Consider the following 11,031-nt stretch of genomic DNA (forward strand, 5'->3'; position numbering starts at 1 on the left):
TTCTTCCTGTTCAGCTCCTCTCATGGTACTGCTCTGATACCTACCCCAATAAAGGAGAACTAACAACTTAAAATGCCTTGTTCAAAAATTTTAAGTAACACTTAACTTTCAAATGCCTGATCAGCAAATGTAACTTTTCTTGTCTGCATAGTAAACACTGGCATTTTTATCTGTTTGAATAATCAAAGTGGTGCTTTCTGTGCCTTCTTAGTTGCAAAGATTTGAACTGCTTCCTGAAGGTCCACAGTCTGGGCCAGCTCATGCTCTATTGAGATGGTTGGAAGGCCGACCAGCCTCTCCTGTGTCATTGTGGAGCGTAGATGTGTTTTTATTAACTTCAGCTTGGAGAAGCTGCGTTCTCCACTAGCAACTGTTACAGGAAGTGTTAGAAGTATGCGCAGAGCAACAAAAGAATTTGGAAAGAGGGTGGTCATCTTATTTGTGCACATATATTCCAGAACAGCCTTTGGAGTTGATCCTGCTGAAATGTATCTTGAAAGGGCTTTCAGTTCATCACCTAAATCACTCGCATCAATATTACGCACGTCATCATAGATTCATAGATTCATAGATTCTAGGACTGGAAGGGACCTCGAGAGGTCATCGAGTCCAGTCCCCTGCCCTCATGGCAGGACCAAATACTGTCTAGACCATCCCTGATAGACATTTATCTAACCTACTCTTAAATATCTCCAGAGATGGAGATTCCACAACCTCCCTAGGCAGTTTATTCCAGTGTTTAACCACCCTGACAGTTAGGAACTTTTTCCTAATGTCCAACCTAAACCTCCCTTGCTGCAGTTTAAGCCCATTGCTTCTTGTTCTATCCTTAGAGACTAAGGTGAACAAGTTTTCTCCCTCCTCCTTATGACACCCTTTTAGATACCTGAAAACTGCTATCATGTCCCCTCTCAGTCTTCTCTTTTCCAAACTAAACAAACCCAATTCTTTCAGCCTTCCTTCATAGGTCATGTTCTCAAGACCTTTAATCATTCTTGTTGCTATTCTCTGGACCCTCTCCAATTTCTCCACATCTTTCTTGAAATGCGGTGCCCAGAACTGGACACAATACTCCAGTTGAGGCCTAACCAGCGCAGAGTAGAGTGGAAGAATGACTTCTCGTGTCTTGCTCACAACACACCTGTTAATACATCCCAGAATCATGTTTGCTTTTTTTGCAACAGCATCACACTGTTGACTCATATTTAGCTTGTGGTCAACTATAACCCCTAGATCCCTTCTGCCATACTCCTTCCTAGACAGTCTCTTCCCATTCTGTATGTGTGAAACTGATTTTTTTCCCCTAAGTGGAGCACTTTGCATTTGTCTTTGTTAAACTTCATCCTGTTTAACTCAGACCATTTCTCCAATTTTGTCCAGATCATTTTGAATTATGACCCTGTCCTCCAAAGCAGTTGCAATCCCTCCCAGTTTGGTATCATCCGCAAACTTAATAAGCGTACTTTCTATGCCAATATCTAAGTCGTTAATGAAGATATTGAACAGAGCCGGTCCCAAAACAGACCCCTGCGGAACCCCACTTGTTATGCCTTTCCAGCAGGATTGGGAACCATTAATAACAACTCTCTGAGTACGGTTATCCAGCCAGTTATGCACCCACCTTATAGTAGCCCCATCTAAATTGTATTTGCCTAGTTTGTCGATAAGAATATCATGCGAGACCGTATCAAATGCCTTACTAAAGTCTAGGTATACCACATCCACAGCTTCTCCCTTATCCACAAGGCTCGTTATCCTATCAAAGAAAGCTATCAGATTGGTTTGACACGATTTGTTCTTTACAAATCCATGCTGGCTATTCCCTATCACCTTACCACCTTCCAAGTGTTTGCAGATGATTTCCTTAATTACTTGCTCCATTATCTTCCCTGGCACAGAAGTTAAACTAACTGGTCTGTAGTTTCCTGGGTTGTTTTTATTTCCCTTTTTATAGATGGGCACTATATTTGCCCTTTTCCAGTCTTCTGGAATCTCTCCCGTCTCCCATGATTTTCCAAAGATAATAGCTAGAAGCTCAGATACCTCCTCTATTAGCTCCTTGAGTATTCTAGGATGCATTAAATCAGGCCCTGGTGACTTGCAGGCATCTAACTTTTCTAAGTGATTTTTAACTTGTTCTTTTTTTATTTTATCTGCTAAACCTACCCCCTTCCCATTAGCATTCACTAGGTTAGGCATTCCTTCAGACTTCTCGGTGAAGACCGAAACAAAGAAGTCATTAAGCATCTCTGCCATTTCCAAGTTTCCTGTTACTGTTTCTCCCTCTTCACTGAGCAATGGGCCTACCCTGTCTTTGGTCTTCCTCTTGCTTCTAATGTATTGATAAAAAGTCTTCTTGTTTCCCTTTATTCCCGTAGCTAATTTGAGCTCATTTTGTGCCTTTGCCTTTCTAATCTTGCCCCTGCATTCCTGTGTTGTTTGCCTATATTCATCCTTTGTAATCTGTCCTAGTTTCCATTTTTATATGACTCCTTTTTATTTTTTAGATCATGCAAGATCTTGTGGTTAAGCCAAGGTGGTCTTTTGCCACATTTTCTATCTTTCCTAACCATGTGTCAACACTGTCTCTAGTGCCCTGCATTGCTGGTGTAGGTCTTCTTCAGGTATAGTGAGGAGTTTTGGAATATCATACAACATCCCAAATATACTCCTGTGTTCCTTGAGCTGCATGAAACGTTCTTCAACTGACTGTATTGCACAATCTAGCACCTGGTTAAAGAATTCAACTTTGAATTGTTGTTTGGGGTCTCTTATGGGATTATCCCGTGCCTCGTAATCAAAATGTCTTCTTCTTTGGTGACTCTTGTATTCTTGAATGGCTGAGAAAATAGCTTCAGCGTGAAGTTCCTCTGCCAACTTCTGTGCACCCGTCAGAACATTTTGAAATCCCTCATCTGACCGGTAAGACTGTAGGTAGGACTTTGCTTTGTCCAGTTGTTCCATTGCTCCAGATATATCAAGGTCAACCCCTTGGAGTCTCTTGTGTACAACATTTATTTCAAACAGTACGCCATGCCACAACACTAAGCCACACAGAAATTTGAAGTTATGTATGTTTCTGGTGATTCCATTTCCTCTGCCACTGTTCTCCCATGAACAGTTCCTGTCATAGCATTATCCTCCATAATGGCAACTATGGCATCATCTATCTTCCCAATTTGGTGTTTGATAGGCTTTATCGCCTCCACTCGACTTTCCCATTATGTGGCACTCAGTGGTTTCAGTGTCAGAGAGGATGTTCCCAGACGTTGCTTCAAAATTTGCCATCAGTGAGTTGATGCAGAGAAAAATACACAGATGCTTTGAATTACATTAAAAAATTCAGCAGCCTCACTAGAAGCTGATGCTGCAACACCGACCACCACCAAGTTCAATGAATGAGAACTGCATGGGACAAAAAAATCTCGAGGGTTTAACTCTCGGATCCGTGTCTGCACTCCTCTGTTCTTTCCTCTCATGTTGGCACCATTATCGTAGCCCTGACCTCTCATGTCAGCTATCACAATTCCCGTATCTTCCAGCTTTTTAAGAAGCACATTTGTCATACCAGCTCCTGTAGTATCATCAATGTCAATAAATTCTAGAAAATGCTCTCTGACAGTCACCATTGCAGGGACATTTTCACTAGGTTCTGTTGTTGCTACAAAACGCACCATTAAAGTCATTTGTTCCGTATGGCTGATGTCAGGTGTGCAGTCCAGAATAACAGAGTAATATCTTGCTGACTTCAGATCTGCCACAATCTTCTGTTTGACTTTTGTTGCCAGTAACTGTATGATCTCACTTTGAATTGTTTTTCCAAGGTAGTGATGTGTGTACATTTCTTGGGTGGTGACTCTTCTTAGATGCTCCTGTAGTACAGCATCAAACTCAGCCATCAGCTCCACAATGTTAAGGAAGTTTCCATTGTTTGGCACATACAGCTGATCTGAAGTGCCATGCAGTGCTGGGTTTTGTGTAGCAAGCATTCTCACAATGGCAATGAGCCTTTTCAGAACATTTTGCCAGTAAAGAGACTCTGATGCAATCTTCTCTTGATGCTGATCATCTCTGGTGGCCTTTAACCTTAGTCTCATCTCAAGCTCTTTCCACCTATGGAATGCTCTCTGGTGATTTGCTGCCTTCTCATGGCATGCCAGATTTCTAGCCAGATTTTTCCAGTCCTTTGTTCCTGTAGAACCAATGTGACTGGAACATTAGACTGGAAGAGTTTGCAACAAAAGCAGTACGCAGCATTCTGGGTTTTTGAGTACATAAGCCATGGCCTCTCCACTTTGTCACCATTGGGGATTTCACGCCAGTAATGTGTTGGATGGAAACTTCTATTTTCATTGTCTTTGGGGAACATGAAGTTTTTCACTTGCTGGGGCCCATGCAGTACAAGGAAGTCCCTCAGGCTACTGCTCAAGTGGGTCCACAGTCCTGGATCATCTAGACTTAAGGAACTAAACTCAGCAGCAGCTGTTTCTTGCGCCTCCACCACACTCTTCTCTGATCTACACTTTTCTTCAGGAATGGACATGGTTACATCCATCTGAGATGGAGATATGGATGCTGCAGTAGCTGCTAGTTCACCTGCACTCTGACTAACTGGAAGATCAGGCATCTCTTCACCACTCACATCCTCACTGGGGCCGGAAGGCTCACCGTGAACATTTGTGTCTAAGTATCTCAGGAGAGCTCCTTCCTGCTTAGATAGAAAAGCTTCCTTTGCTTTCTTTCTTTTTCTGAATGCTGCCCCAGAGGGGTGTTTTCTTCTTTCACTCATGACTGCTGTTCTGTGCCAGCTATAGTGGCTCTCAACACTCAGTTGAAGGGGACAAATAAGCAGGCTGGTATCAGGACCTGAGTGAGGGAAGATATCAGCATTTTAAGGGCCTAACTGGCTCCTACTACTTCAGTTGACTGCCTCTTCTCCTCAAGTGGGTTCAGGGAAGCAGCAGGAAACAGGAAGCTCCCTGAGAAGCTGGTGTTAATCAGTCCAGGCTCCTGGGGGTGCTAGAGAGGTACATAAGAGGCTCCTCCTCCTCTCTCTCCCTGCAGCTCCTGTTGCTTTCTGTTATTCCCTCTCACCTTTTCTCTTGCCCTATCTGTTATGTCTCTTGTGCCCTCCTTCCTCCAGCACAGCACTCCATCATCTCTGTGCATCTAGAGCAGAGAGAATACATATGCACCAGCAGCAGACACAATTTTCTACACTCTGGGTCCTAGTGGCGCCCCCCCCCGACACCCTGGCACCTGAGGCGGCCGCCTCAGTTTGCCTCATGGTAAGGTTAGCCCTGGTTTTATGGCAGCTATGGCTGTGGCTGAAGAGACCCACTTGAGAGAGAGAATCTCTGTCGCATCTGTCACATTTAAAGGTGGTGTTTCAACCCTTTGGGCACTGCCTGCTGTGAGCTCTTTTCTCCTCTGCTAAACTGGACTGCTTTCTCTCATAACTCTGGAGAACTTTGTTAAGCTCTTGTTCACAAAGGCTGTGATCTTGAGTGTGATCTTCCCAGTTGTCCACATCTATGTCCATTTCTTTGAGGTCTCGCTTGCACATGTCCTTGAAACGCAATTTTGGGCATCCTTTGGGTCTTTTTCCAGATACCAATTCGCTGTCGAGGACGTCCTTTGGGATGCTCCCATCATTCATTTGGCACATATGCCCAAGCCAGTGGAGGCATCTTTGTTTGAGGAGTGTTTGCACGCTGGATACACTGGCCCGCTTGAGCACCTCAGTGTTAGTGACTCTGTCCCTCCAGGAGATTCCAAAGATTCAATGAAGGCAACGCATATGAAAGCTGTTGAGCCTCTTTTCCTGATGAGAGTATAAGGTTCATGTCTTGCTCCCATACAAAGGTGTGCTGATAACACATGCACAATACACACAGATCTTTGTGTGTTCTGTCAGTTTGTTGTTCTGCCAGACCTTCTTGCTCAAGTCTAGACATTGTTCTGACAGCTTTTCCAATGTGGATGTTGTTGAGTTCCATTTCAAGTGAGAGGTTGACTGTGATAGTGAACCCCAGGTATGTAAACTCGTTCATCACTTCAAGTTCATAGTTGTTGATCTTGATGGAGGGTGCTTCCTCAACTCCTGGGCACATTATGTTAGTTTTTTTTTAGGCTTATGAGAAGCCCAAAGTCTTGACAGGCTTTGGAAAAACTATCCATAGGGTTTTGAAGGTGAGCTATTGTGTGGGGTGTCACTACTGCGTCATCAGCAAAGCGGAGGTGTTGGATGAGGGCCTCACGCGTCTTGGTTTTAGATCTGAGTCTTGCAAGATTGAACAGCTTTCCATCAGATCTTGTGTGCAAGTAGATTCCCTCAGTTGAGGAACCAAAAGCTTGTTTCAGTGGCAAGGAGAAGAAGATCCCAAACAGAGTTGGGGCAAGTACACAACCTTGCTTAACTCCACTACGAATCTGGAAAGCCTCAGAGACTGAGCCGCTGTATTGAACTGTGCCGTACATGTTTTCATAGAAGGATCGAATCATGCTGAAGAACTTGGTGGGACATGCAGTCTTTTCTAGAAGTGCAAATACTTCTACTGACAACGTCAAAAGCCTTTGACAATTACATTTCTTATAATGAACCAGAGGAGTTCAAAGCTTTTGTTACAAAACCTCAAAGCACATGGAAGATTCTTGGTTTCATAAACTTTTTAAACTCACTCAAAGCCTGTGAACCTTTTGAGTGAATTTGGGCTGATTTACCATGGGGGGAAACTAACTGGTTTCAACTCAGTTTTAGTCTGAGCTTGTGAACTTTGTTCAACTTTCAAACTCCGGGATTTGACTCCACATGAACTAATGCTGGAAGAAAAGCTTGCATGAAAATTTTGTCAACTAAAACCACTGAGTTTCACATAGGTTCACAGCAAACTCAATATTCCGGCTCAAAAAATTTACTTCCTTGCATGTTGCGCAGTTGGTTCCTAGTAGGGAATACATATTCACCATTATATTTTTCCTTATTAGAAGAGCTGTATGTAGTGGATACATACCAACATAGTATGGGAACACACTGTATGCTGTGTATGCATTATATCAATATTATGAAAATACGATCAAATAGCATAGATGTGTTCTAGTCATTAGTCCATTCCATAACTAGTGAGTCCAGGTCAGGATTTACGGCCAGGGGAGACCCAGTGTTTTGCAATGAGTCAGCACAGGCTGAATTCAGTCAATCTGCAACTAGAGAACCAGGGAGAACATAAGGGCCTGTGGGTCTCCAGCTGTCTCAATTAGGAATTTGATTTATATTCATCACCACAGAGTCCTGCTGTTTAAATGTCTCTTTGAATTATACTGTGAGAAAATCTATAATAAAGTAACTTAATGAAGTCTAGACAGGGGTTCACTCTTGCAGAAAATTTCAGGTGCATGGAAAATAGAGCTAAAGTATCTGGCATTATGTCTGTGGGAACTTTAACAAATAACCATGTATGCAGGGGATGTACATAATTCAAGAGTCAAACAACATATTTAAAAGTCAGCTTTTGCCATCAGTTACTGCACCAATATTCGTTATTGCTTGTGCCTAATGTAGGCCAATACCTTGATCTCTCACACCTGAGTGTGATAACTATTTGCAAATTGTGATTTTTGTTTTAAAGTGGACTCCTCTAATAAAAAGGCCAGCTTGGGATATGCCTTTCATTTAAGAAATATAGCTGGGATGCTCTTCTTCTGTTGGGCAGCAAGAACAACAGTAGACCAAAATAAAAGAAGTTACTGGTCATACGTATGGGTAAATACTTGCCCTATATGAGAGAAGAACAGATATTGTAACCACACAGAGATAGTGTAGCGCTGCACACAGAGACCTACCAAAACAGAAAGAGTAGTACCTGGTGGAAATGGTGCTGTCACTATAGTGTAGAAAAAAATATCCAAACCAAGCCCCAAATGTTTCCTATAATTTCGAATGGGTAAAATAAAGGGATACTGATAGTGGGATTTGAACCTGGGACTTTTGGATTTAAAAAAAACCCAACAACCACTCTACCACTGAGGACAGGTTAGCTCCTGTATTAGAGCTCTAGATATTTGCAGACAACACTACTGCAAGAGGTACTTGGTATTTTTTCATACAGACATCTCTAGTCACATTTAAATACCTCAGTCAAACGTTCACACTGGTGATAGTAGGCAGCTGTTGGTGTTAGTCAATTTAATGAGTTTGCTTAATTAAAAAAAAAAAAAAAGAGTCTGAAAGCAAATAATTGTTTCTTAGGCTGTCCAGAAACCACACACAGGTTGGGTAGAGTAACTAGGTAACACAGCTAGATCCCAACAGCTTCTGCTCAGGTGAGAGAGCAAACAGCACTAGGAAAGCAAAGTCCTCACTCACATCTGCCTCATTGGCTGCAGTATGCTTTTTTTCAGCTGCTAATTGAGTTCAGCCATACATGCAGTGTACTCGAGATGGCCCAAGAAAGGCACAGCTAAATGGCCTTGAAGGCAGAATGTTCCATTTAATGTTATGCGCTGCACATTTAATGTTATCTTCCTCTGTGGGAAGATAGCAGGGCTAGTTTATTATGCCTCCTGCTGTTGCACTTAAAGTGACACTTGCAACATGATGTGCCCTTCCTAGGCTGTATCTGGAATCTGGTGATTTAGCAGGAGGTCACTGTTAGAATAGCAGTGCTTGCTTCTATTAACCTCATACCTTAAGTCATAGCTAGGTACATAAAACTGTAGAAGATGCAATGGACTGGCACCATGTAAAGGATAGGTTGGTCAATATGAAACCATCTATTTAGGATATACACTGTGGGTGAAAGTCTGACCCCACTGAAGTCAGTGTGAGTTTTGTCACTGAATTCAGTGGAGCTAGGATTTCACCGTAGATGTCTGTGTACCTCAAGGAGCTAAAGATGACATATGATTAGTATCAGAGATGTACCGAGTGATTCAGGTAACACTAAGATACTGCTACATTAGCTAATGCTGAATAACAGCAAAAACCTTATGGCATCCTTGTTAATGCAAAACAAGTTAATCTTGAGTTGAATATTACAATAAACAGAATGGGAATTAATTTTACAGTGTTACCAGACAAGGATCCTCAGATGGTGTCAAGTGCATGGCAATTTAAACCAGTTGAGAATCTGGCCCAGGAGTGGAAGGACGGTGAGTATTGCAAAGTGGCCATAGTAATTGCTATTTGCAGTTTGATAGTTTGATATACATTCTGCCTCTGTTGAGGTTTCTGCCCTGTGCTGCTTTTAAGGGAAGCTAGCAGCTCCGGCCATTAGACTTTGGGATCCTGTGCCAATTATTTTGGATGGCTAGGGCAGTATTTCGAGCAGCCATGACGATTTAAGATCTATTTTACTGGCCATTTGATAGAGTGTGACGAAGTGGGGATTTTCCCTTGTGAGTCTTACTGTTGAGCCTATGTGAGTTTTGCTGTTTTGCATGAATACTGTGTGTGCCTCAGTTTCCATGTGTGCTGCACCAATTCTTTGGTGGTGGGAATAGGGGTGTGTGACTTTGGCTGAGACCTCTGGAGCAGGTGAGGCTGCTCCAGCTGTCTGTACATATGCGATGACCGGTGCCCTTCGTAACCAGAGACCCAGGAGGGGGATGCAACCAGGTGACGACCAAGTGATTCTTTGCCCAGGAAGCAAGACAAAGACAAGGAGGAGGAGCAACAGGGGTGTCTGAGGTTGGATCGCTGGAAGCTGGCAGTCTGCCTGGGGGCACTGGAAGCGGGGGAGTCCAGGGTATCTGGCCTGGGACTCCCCAAGATGGACTTGGCTGAAGGTCACTGATTTCTGACAGTCACTGAGTTCTGGTCTACACTGTGTTCCTGTTGAATAATAAACGTTCTGTTTTACTGGCTGGCTGAGAGTCACATCTGACTGCGGAGTTGGGGTGCAGGGCCCTCTGGCTTCCCCAGGAGCCCCGCCCAGGTGGACTTGCTGCGGGAAGCGCACAGTGTGGAAGGGGATGCTGAATGCTCCGAGGTCAGATCCAGGAAGGTCAAAGCTGTGTAAGCTTCTTGCCCTGGCGACAGTATGCTCAGTGAGAGGAGGCATGCTCCTCCAGCGTCCTGACTGGCTTCATATGAAGTAGTTCCAGAGCATCACCCAGTGACTCCCTGACATAGAGAAATGTTCTTTGTTGGCAAATTCTTTTGGATGCTCTTTCTTTTCATTATGTGACTTCTGCAGGATTCAGCAGCTGGGCTGGTAAAGAATTTGTGTGGGGTGGCAGGCGGGCATCATGCAAGCTGCTCCAATCACCCTTCTGGAATTTTCAACGTATAGCTGTAAAGATGTTGCTTTTACTACATTTCAGATCTGTGCGTGATCAGTGAATTACCCCTGTAATTACTCTATAAATATTAGTAATAGCTAAACACATTGAAAACTGGTCCAGAATCTGCTGCCTTTGGAGAACTATTTGTGTCATGGGGACATTTCAGATAAACTGGCAGAAGTCTTCCTTGAGATTACATTTGCCTGCCTCCAATACCACCTCATTGGACATTGTCCTTGTCTCAGGAAGATTAACATAGTACAGGTGGCAGCAACAGTTAAGCACATTTCCATCACCTATGTCAACAGATACTAGAACACTGAGGCAAACATTGCACAAATTATATTTGACTAACTTCTTTGTGCCTTTTACTGTCAGCTCAAAACTGATAGCACTCGCATAATATAGTTAGACAGCATCTTTGTGCCTTGTATTAATATGTGTGCTGGAGTAAAGATGAATAGGAAATAAACAGAGTAAGCAAAGCCTATGACATTTCCTTGTAAGAGAAAACTGCCCTTTGGTTAATGAAACAGTGTGTGGTTTTTGCTGCATGTGTAAGTTTCCATTTTATTGATTATGTGGATCAGCTGCATGTTAATGAAATTAGATTTCAGGCAGAAATAAATACACATTTTTTGAAGCAAAACAAGATCATTCTGTAAAAATGTTGTATTATAAAAACATCAGTTGCTAAAATGCATTTTAAATTGTGTGGTACATGCAAACTTCCTGCCTGCTTTTTGC

The sequence above is a fragment of the Emys orbicularis genome, chromosome 2, assembly GCF_028017835.1.
Source record: "Emys orbicularis isolate rEmyOrb1 chromosome 2, rEmyOrb1.hap1, whole genome shotgun sequence".
In the NCBI taxonomy this organism is placed as follows: Eukaryota; Metazoa; Chordata; order Testudines; family Emydidae; genus Emys; species Emys orbicularis.